We start from the raw sequence: 10599 nt of genomic DNA, 5'->3' as shown, positions 1-10599 counted from the left end.
AACTACCACCAAGGACCAGAGTGGAAAGATTAGTTTAAATGCGGTCCATTCGGTTATTGGACCCACCCAGTGCATCAAATACCTGTGGATATACTCCTGTACAAGTCAGCAATTCGTTAGATGGAGTCAAACTCCAATGTTTGTTTGCTTTTTGATATGCTATTCCACAGAACCAAACTGCTTTACTGACTGTGTATGTATATAAATATATTTTTATGAATAAAGTACATTTTTGAAATAAATCAGAGAATAATATTCAAAGATTGAGAACTCGAGATAATTATGACAAAAATTCAGGCGGAATTGTAAGAATTTATTTCCACTCATTTCATTAGTTTTTACTACAAAATAAGGCCGACTTTATAAGCGTGTTTTTTTTAATAACACAACTTTGTGGGTTGTCAAACCGGTTGTGTTAGATTCCAGCAAATGGGCTGTAACTAATGCAAGTGAGGAATGTTGGAGCTATAATCCCACCTGAGGGCAGTAAGGAGGCTTCATATCGAAGGTAGAGCTCAAGGAACCGAGCCAATCTCAAATTACAACTTGCTCAAACAAATCCAGCAACTTATTTTCAATTGGTTCCAATGAAGTAACCTGGAAGTAACTTCCACAAGGAAGTAAAGAGGCAAAAAGAATCGTTTTTTGGGATGACGGTAAGGTTCCAAGTTTCAATTCTGATTTTGTTCGATTTCTCTCCTCATGTCTCTCCCCCATGGTTCTAGAGTCAAGGGTGCAGCTAGTTTGTGAGCGTGAACTTTCCAGTTTGCAGAGCCATTAGAGTTTCTATCTGTTGTCTATGCATCAAGCTGAAACAGATCAAGGGCCATGCTGGGTCACGAACTCTAATTATTTCAACACCTCTGGTGTAAATATGTTTCGTCTCCATGTCGGAGTTTGCAATTTGTTTAAACAGATGGGATCATGGTTCTTTGTAGCTCAGATCCAATCCTTGTTTAATAAACAGCCTGCTATACTGTAAATATTGATTATATTGGAAGGTAAAACCAGCAACTGCACTGAGAAAACACACAGGCTGGCTGAGCTGTCAGCGTACAGCACTGGCCGGTCGTCCCTGGTTTTCCCAGTAGGCGGACGTTCACCTGAAAACCCAAATCCAGTCAGAAAATCAACCTGTCTTCAGATCCAACCTCAGACCTTGATTCATTTTGCCACCCTTTCCTGATCTTAGCTTTGCCTGTCATCGCCAGTTGGAAAGGGTTGTGCAAATGTGTGGGTGACATGAGGCAGAAACGTAACAAATTCCTGTTGGTGAGACTTTTATTTTCCAAACCGACTGGAAAGTTTAGTTTCGTGTCCCCCCTCTCCAGCCAGTAATGATCTTCTGAAAGGCTTTTAATGGCCAAATGTTCAAAACACGTAGGAGTCTCCTTCATCCCTACACAAAGTCAAAACTCAGATGTCAAAGGGCCTCACAATTATTTGCCTTCAAGTAGAAAAAGCGCCCCTTACTGATATTTTTACAAACACTACCTACGTGGATTATTTTAAGAACACTGTGAATAGATGTTGTGCCAACCTTTTATCCGACTCAAAGATCAAACTAACCTAATACCCTTAATTTTACTATCATCCATGTGCCTATCCAACAGTCGCTTAAATGTAGGTAAAAACAATGACTGCAGATGCTGGAAACTAGAGTCTAGATTAGAGTGGTGCTGGAAAAGCACAGCAGTTCAGGCAGCATCCGAGGAGCAGGAAAATCGATGTTTCAGGCAAAAGCCCTTCATCAGGAATAGAGGTAAAGAGCCTGAAGCGTGGAGAAATAAATGAGGTGGGGGTGGGGAGAAAGTAGCATAGAGTACAATGGGTGAGTGGGGAGGGGATGAAGGTGATAGGTTAGGGAGGAGGGTGGAGTGGTTAGGTGGAAAAGAAGATAGGCAGGTAGGACAAGTCATGGGGACAGTGCTGAGCTGGAAGTTTGGAATAAGGGTGAGGTGGGGGAAGGGGAAATGAGGAAACTGCTGAAGTCCACATTGGTGCCCTGGGGTTGGAGTGTTCCGAGGCAGAAGATGAGGCGTTCTTCCTCCAGGCGTCTGGTGGTGAGGGAGTGGCACTGAAGGAGGCCCAGGACCTCCATGTCCTCGGTCCCTAATGTATCTGACTCTGCTACCACTGCTGGCAGTGCATTCCATGCACTCACCACTCTCCTAATATGTTTACAATAATGTTCTGATGGGTGAGACGTCCTGTAAATTCCCCAGTTAGTTTGGAATACTGCATCCCGTCCTGCTCTCCTTGTTATAAGGAAGATGTTGTGAAACTTGGAAGGGTTCAAAAAGGCTTTAGGTCGGCACAGTGGCTCAGTGGTTAGTGCTGCTGCCTCACAGCACCAGTGACCCAGGTTCAATTCCACCCTTGAGCAACTGTCCATGTGAAGTTTTCAGATGTGTCTGCATGGCCTTCCTCCCCCAGTCCAAAGACGTGCTGGCTCGGTGGATTAGCCATGGGAAATACATGTTTCGGGAGGAGATGGTGGGACTGGGTGGGACGTCCTTCGGAGGATTGGTGTAGACTGAATGGCCTGCTTCCAAACTGTAGAGTTTCTAGTTATGAAAGATTTACAAGGATGTTGCCAGGGCTGGAGGATTTGAGCCACAGGGAGAGATTGGGGCTATTTTCCCTGAAGCATTGGAGGCTGAGGGGTGACTTTATAGGTGTTTATAAAGACATGAGGGACGTGCATATGGTGCATATTCAAGATATTTTCCTCAGAATTTAGAGGGATATCGGCCAAATGCTGACAAATGGGACTAGATTAATTTAGGATATGGCAAAGATAAGTCGGACTGAAGGTCTGTTTCCGTGCTGTAAATCAGTGAGAGGGAAAAGGTTTAAAAGGGGCTGAAAGGGCAACTTTTTCAAAGGTGATGCGCATGTGGAAGGAGCAGCCAGATGGAGTGGTGGAGAGTGGTACAGTTATAGCATTTAAAAGGCATCTGGATGTGTATATGATTAGGAGGGGTTTAAGAAGGTTATGGGCCAAGTGCGGGCAAATGGGACTTGATTAATTTAGAATATCTGACCGGCCTGGACGAGTTGGACTAAAGGGTCTGGTTCTGTGCTGCAGGTCTCTATGACTCTGGCTCTAATTAAAGAGAGAGGTGAGTCAGATTGTTCCAATTCATGCAACCAGACGGGATATACCCAAAGTTACTACAGGAAGTGAGGGAAGAGATTGCTCCATCTTTGGCAATGATCTTTGCATGCTCACTATCCACTGGAGTTGTGCCAGATGTTTGGAGGGTGGCAAATGTTATTTCCCAAGGGAACACAGCTACCAATTCTGCAATATTATTTATAAAGTAGTGACGTCTTTATGGGAATCTCTGCATTCCAGGGAATCTGTACAAAAGCTTCTGAGCTGGATGATCCTGTGTGTATTCAAAACCTAATATTTTAATGGAAACTCAAACAAAGTCCTTTTCATGTAGGTCGACGTAAGATTAATTCATGGAGATCGTTAGCTATGGTTTTTTTTAAACATTCTCTTTTATCTGTTCATTGAATCACAGTGTCATACAGCACTGAAACAGACCCTTTGGTCTAACTCATCTGTGCCAAACAGGTAGCCCATCTGACCTCATCCCACTTGCCAGCATTTAGCCCTTATCCATCTAAATTCTTCCTCTTCATGTACTGATCCAGATGCATTTTAAATGTGGTAATTATCCACACCTCCATTACTTCCAGGCGCTGGTGTTGGACTGGTATGGACAAAGTTAAAAGTCACACAACACCACGTTATAGTCCAACAGGTTTATTTGGAACCACTCGCTTTTGGAGCACTGCTCCTTCATCAGATGGCACCTGGTTCCATAAACTCAACACTCTCTACGCGAAAAAGTTGCCCTTCAGGTCTTTTTTAAATCTTTCCCCTCTCACCTTAAACCTATGCCATCTAGCTTTGGACTGGTCCACCCGGGTGAAAAAGACCTTGAACATTCATGCCGTCCCTATCACTCACACCCTCCTGTTCCCGTAACATCCTTGTAACTCTTTTCTGCACCCCCTCAAGTTTAACAATATAGAAAGGTGACCAGAATTATACACTGTATTCTAAAAGTGGTGTCACCAATGTCCTGTACAGTCACAACATGACATTCCAACTCCTAACTCAATGTTTTGACCAATGAAGGAAGCATGCTAAATGCCTTCTTCTCCACCCTGTCCACCTGCAACTCCAAGGAACTATGTACCTACACCCCTAGGTCTCGTTATTTGGTAACACTCACCAGGGCCCGACCATTAACTGTATAAGACCTGCCCTGGTTTGCTTGAGCAAAATGCAACATCTCATATTTATCTAAATTAAACTCCACCTGCTATGCTTCAGCCTGTGTCCAGCAATTTTGGTGTCATCTGCAAACTTACTAATCATGTCTCTGAGATTCACATCCAAATCATTTATATAAATGGCAAGAAGTAATGGACCCAGCATCAATCCTTGTGGCACACCGCCTCCAGTACAAAACACAACTCTCTACCACTACCCTGTTGTCTCCTACCTTCAAGCCAATTATGTATCCAAATGGCTAGCTCTTCCTGGATCCTATGTGATCTAATCTTACTGACCAGTGTACCGTGCAGAACCTTGTCGAACACGTTGCTAAGTCCATAGAGAGAATGTTTACCGCTCTGCCCTCATCAATCTTCTTTGTCACCTTATCAAAAAACTCAATTAAGTTAGTGAGACACAATTTCCCATGGATAAAACCAGGTTGACTATCCCTAATCAGTCCTTGTCTTTAGAAATGAAGGTAAATCCTGTCCCATCAAAAGGTTCTCCAGCAACTTACCCATCACTGACGTCAACGCAAGTCTGTAATTCCATAGCTTTTCTTTATCACCTTTCCTCAATAATGGCACCATATTAGCCAACCTCAAGTCTTCCGGCACTTCAACCATGGCTGTCGATGCTGCAAATATCTCAATAAGGAGCCCAGCAACCTCTTCCCTAGCTTCCCACACAGTTCAGGGAAACATCTGATCAGGTCCAGGGGATTTATTGACCTTTATGCGTTTTAAGGCATCTGCCACCTCCTCTTTGTAATGTGGACTCTTTTTAAGACATCACTATTTATTTCCTCAAGTTACCTAGCTTATACATCTTTCTCCACAGTAAATACTGATGCAAAATATTTGTTTAGTATCTCACACAAAATGTAGAGGAGCTGGTGTTGGATGGGATTGTCAAAGTTAAAAATTACACAACTCCAGATTATAGTCCAACAGGTTTATTTGGAAACACAAGCTTTTGGAGCACTTCTCCTTCAGCTACCTGATGAAGAAGCAGCGCTCCAAAAGCGAGTGCTTCCAAATAAACCTGTTGGACTATAACCTGGTGTTGTGTGATTTTTAACGTTGTACCACACATAGATGACCACGTTGATCTTTAAGGGGTCCTATTCTCTCTCTACTTCCTATTTTTCTTTTATGGAATCTCTTTGGATTCCTCTATTTGCCAAAGCTGTCCTCCCAATTTCCTTGGAGAAAGTGAGGACTGCAGATGCTGGAGATCAGAGCTGAAAAATGTGTTGCTGGAAAAGCACAGCAGGTCAGGCAGCATCCAAGGAGCAGGAGAATCGACGTTTCAGGCATAAGTCCTTCTTCAATTTCTTTGTTAAGTATTCTCCTACTGCCCTGACATTCCTCCAGGGATTCACCCAATATCACATATCTGATACAAGTCTCCTTTTTCTTGACCAGAGCCTCAATTTCTTGAGTCAGCCAGCATTCCCTACACTTGCCAACCTTACCGTTCACACTAATAGGGACATACTGTCTCTAAGCTCTTTATATTCTAATTTTTAAATGCTTCCTATTTCCCAACTGTACCTTTACCTGCAAGGAGGCTCCCTCAATCAACCTCTGAAAGTTCCTGTCTAGTACCGTCAAAGTAAGCCTTACTCCAATTTAGAACTTTAACTTTTAAATCAGGTCTATCCTTTTTCATAAGTATTTTTAAACTAATAGAATTATGGTCACTTAGTGCTCCCAAAGTGCTCCCTCACTGACACCTCAGTCACTTGCCTTATTTGCTAACAGGTCAAACATTGCTCCTTCTCTAGTAGGTACATTCAAGTATTGAATAAAAATGTTTTCTTGTGCACCCTTAATAACTTCTTCCCTATCCAACCCCGTAACACTATGACAGTCCCAATCAACGTTTGGAAATTTAAAATCCCCTCTTGTTATAACTATTATTCTAAAAGACATCTGACACTTCTTTGTATACTTGCTTCTCAATTTCCCACTGATTATTGGAGGGCCTATAAAACGATACCAACAAGGTGATCATACCTTTCTTATTTTTCAGCTCTACCTGTATAACTTCACCGGACAATCACCCGGGAATATCCTAAGTACAGCCGTAATTTTATCCCCAATTAAAAACATCACTCCTCATTCCCTCTTTCTTCCCTTTCTGTCATTTCTACTATATCTGTACTCCAGAAGATTAAGCTGCCAGTCCTGTCCATCCCTGGCCCACATTTCTGCATTAAACAAAAAACAAAGAACAAAGAAAATTACTGCACTGGAACAGGCCCTTCGGCCCTCCAAGCCTTGTTGATCCAGATCCTCCATCTAAACCTGCTGCTGATTTTCTAAAAATCAATATCCCTCTGCTCCCTGCCCATTCATGTATCTGTCTAGTACCCACCACACTCTGCATAAAGAACTTTCCACGCATATCTCCCTTAAACTTTTCCCCCTCACTTTGAACTCGTGACCCCGAGTAATTGAGTCCCCCACTCTGGGAAAAAGCTTCTTGCTATCCACTCTGTCTACAGCTCTCATGATTTTGTAGACCCCAATCAGGTGCACCTTCAACCTCCATCTTTCTAATGAAAATAATCCTAATCTACTCAACCTCTCTTCATAGCTAGCGCCCTCCATACCAGGCAACATCCTGATGAACATCCTCTGCACCCTCTCCAGAGCATCCACATCCTTTTGGTAATGTGGTGACCAGAACTGTATGCAATATTCCAAATGTGGCCGAACCAACGTCTTACACAACTGTAACATGACCTGCCAACTATTGTACTCAATACCCTGTCCAATGAAGGAAAGCATGCTGTATGCCTTTTTGACCACTCTATTGACCTGCGTTGCCACCTTCAGGGTACAATTGGACCTGAACACTCAGAACTTTCTGTGCATCAATTTACCCTAGGGCTTTTCCATTTACTGTATAGTTCAATCTTCCAAAATACATCACCTCGCATTTGTCCGGATTGAACTCCATCTGCCATTTCTCTGCCCATCTCTCCAATCTATCAATATTCTGCTGCATTCTCACACAGTCCCCTTCACTATCTGCTCCTCCACCAATCTTAGTGTCATCTGCAAACTTGCTAACCAGACCACCTATACCTTCCTCCAGATCATTTCTGTATATCACAAACAGCAGGGGTGCCAGCACAGATCCCTGTGGAACACCACTGGTCACAGGTCTCCATTTTGAGAAACTCCCTTCCACTACTACTCTCTGTCTCCTGTTGCTAGTTGTCTATCCATCTAGCTAGTACACCCCAGACCCCATGTGTCTTCACTTTCTCCATCAGCCTCCCATGGGGAACCTTATCAGATGCCTTACTAAAGCCCATATATATGAAATCTATAGCCCTTCCCCCATCAATCAACACTGTCACCTCCTCAAAGAATTCTATTAGGTTTTTAAGATGTGACCTTCCCTGTACAAAACTATGCTGCTGATCACAGATCTTCCAAATGGGAATAGATCCTATCCCTCAGTATCTTCTCTAATAGCTTCCCTACCACTGACATCAGGCTCACCCATTTTCTCTGACTCCATGCATATCTTTCCTCCTTTGTCCTTGAGTGGGCCAACCCTTTCTCTAGTTACCCTCTTGTTCCTTAACCCTATTTGCTAAAGATATTCATGACACCTTTTCGCCCTCTTAATTCCTCGTTTCAGCTACATTCCTGACATTCTTCCAAAGCTTTGTCTGTCTTCAGTCACCCAGACCTTATGTATGCTTCCTTTTTCCTCTCAGCTAGTCTCACAATTTCACATGTCATCCATGGTTTCCGAACCTTGCCATTTTGATCCCTCATTTTCATAGGAACATATCTGATTCCTGATGAAAGGCTTTTGCCTGAAACATTGATGTTTCCTGCTCCTCGGATTCTGTCTGACCTACTGTGCTTCTCCAGCATCACTCTAATCTTGACTCTGATCTCCAGCATCTGCAGTACCCACTTCCATCGATATCTCTCCTGAACTCTAATCAACCTCTCTTTAAAAGCCTCCCACATATTGAATGTGGATTTACCTTCTAACAGTTGCTCCCAATCTACATTCCTCAGCTTCTGCTGAATTTTGCTGCCCAGTATAGCGCTCTTCCTTTCGGACCACTCTCATCTTTGTCCATGAGTATTCCAACACTTATGGAATTGTGATCACTAATCCCAAAGTAATCCCCTACTGAAACTTTAACCACCTGGCCGGACTCATTCCCCAACATCAAGTCCAGTATGACCCCTTTTTAACTTGGACTATTCACATACTGCTCTAGAAAACACTCCTGGATGCTCCTTACAAATTCTGTCCATCTAGACATCCAATACTAAGTGAATCCCAGTCAATGTTGGGAAAATTAAAACCTCCTATTGCCACCATCCATACAAAGTGCGTCAGGGTAACGGAACAGAGTGCAGAATGCAGTGTTACAGTCACGGAGAGAGATAAGAATTAACATTTGAGAGGTCTACTTAAAAGTCTGCCAACAGCAATTATTCAACTTTGGAAGTTAAAACTAAATAAACCAAAGCATTCCATAAACCATAAACCATAAACCATACATGCTTTTCTTCAGATTAAAGAAGGAATTTTCAATGTTGGAGAATTAACATTAAGGTATCTAAGAGCATACTGCTCCAGTAAATGAGTGTAACAAAGGGAAATAATCTGGTTTCAATTTTTATGTGTGGTCAATGAAGGAAGTATTTAGGCACAACATTGATATTGTGTAGTGCAGCTCAAAGACAAAGATTTGCCAAAGTAAAATATAATTACTTGGGCAACCATCTTAAGTAGATAAAATGCTAATTTCACGTGTTACCATCATCTGTTTCATATCTTCACAGAAATCCACTGAACAGAAAAGAGCATGGTAGACGAGAAGCCGCCAGTCAGTGAAATCGAAACAGACACAGGTGGGTGTAAGGACAAAATAAGACGTTCCAAGAAATTGGTCCAAATTAGCTAGGATACTCTAGATGACCCAGGAGATGATATGAAACTAAATATTTCGAGTTTCACTAGTTCTAAGTTAAGTCTGAAGTATGGGAGAGTGCCAGTTCTATATTCTGCACCTGTACTCCAGGACAGCTCAATTCGAGAACTATTACCTATCTTCAACAATATTCGGTCTAACATCATTAAAGCTCAGTACAGTGCAATGTGGATTACTGGCCATAGCTGTTGGGACCATCCACAAAAATAGGAAGGAGTTGAAGACACTGATTTGTTTGAGATAATGGCTTCTTTCAGGCCGGTTGGAGCAGAAAGCTATGGGTGCCAGCATAAGGGAGAGCAAACTAGTGGGAAAGAGACTGCAGGGTATGTAACAGAAGGATGTGAACACAGTTGTGCGTGGTGATTTGTAAATTTTATGGACAGCATTTCTGAAATTAGCATCATATTCCAGAGGAGAAAATAAATGAGTCAATTGATATAGCAAACACACACACACACAGGCACACACACTCTCCCTATCTCTCTCTCTCTCTCTTTCACATACACAGACAGACACATACTCTCTCTCTCTCTCTCTCTCTCTCTCTCTCACACACACACACACACACACACACAGTCTCTCTCTCTCTCTCTCTCTCTCTCTCTTTCTCATGCTCTCTCTCCCTCACACGCAGACACATAGATATGTCTATGGGGTGAATTTGTATTTGCAAATACATTCTATTTTGTTCAATGAGCACACAATCTGTAACCAGTCATTCCATGTGATGTTTTATAAATTCCGACTTTGGAAATAGTCTGACTCAAGATTGGAATACAAATAGACTCTAGCCTCACACCTTTAATACGTTGCCTGAGTTTTTTTTTATAAAACCTTAAGTTATCTCAGGAATGTGACCTGAAAGAAGTTCTGGGATTTACATATTAATGAAATGAAACCTCAAACCCATTCAAAGTGATTAAAGACTTAACAGCAATCTAGGTTTGTTCAATAAACTACATCAGTTGTGTGACATAGAGTCACAGAGACATTGAGATGTACAGCACAGAAACAGACCCCTCGCTCCAACTCAGCCATGCCAACCAGATATCCCAACCCAATCTAGTCCCACCAGCCAGCACCTGGCCCATAACCCTCTAAACCCTTCCTATTCATACACCCATCCAGATGACTTTTAAATGTTGCAATTATACTAGCCTCCACCACTTCCGCTGGCAGCTCATTCCATACATGCACCACCCTGTGGGCAAAAATTGCCCATTATATCTATCCCCTCTCATCCTAAACCCTGTAGTTGTGGACTATCCCACCCCACCCCCAAATCCCACCCACTCTACTACCACCTAAC

The 10599-nt window shown here is 42.6% G+C and overlaps 1 pseudogene; it reads left to right on the top strand.

Annotated features, from left to right (window-relative positions):
• The first annotated feature begins 519 nt into the window (after nucleotides 1–519).
• The window catches only part of LOC140486122 (NACHT, LRR and PYD domains-containing protein 3-like), a 57639-nt pseudogene continuing 47559 nt past the window's right edge, over nucleotides 520–10599 (top strand).

The sequence above is a fragment of the Chiloscyllium punctatum genome, chromosome 15 (assembly GCF_047496795.1).
Source record: "Chiloscyllium punctatum isolate Juve2018m chromosome 15, sChiPun1.3, whole genome shotgun sequence".
Taxonomy (NCBI): domain Eukaryota; kingdom Metazoa; phylum Chordata; class Chondrichthyes; order Orectolobiformes; family Hemiscylliidae; genus Chiloscyllium; species Chiloscyllium punctatum.
This window is presented reverse-complemented; position numbering and strand designations above follow the sequence as displayed.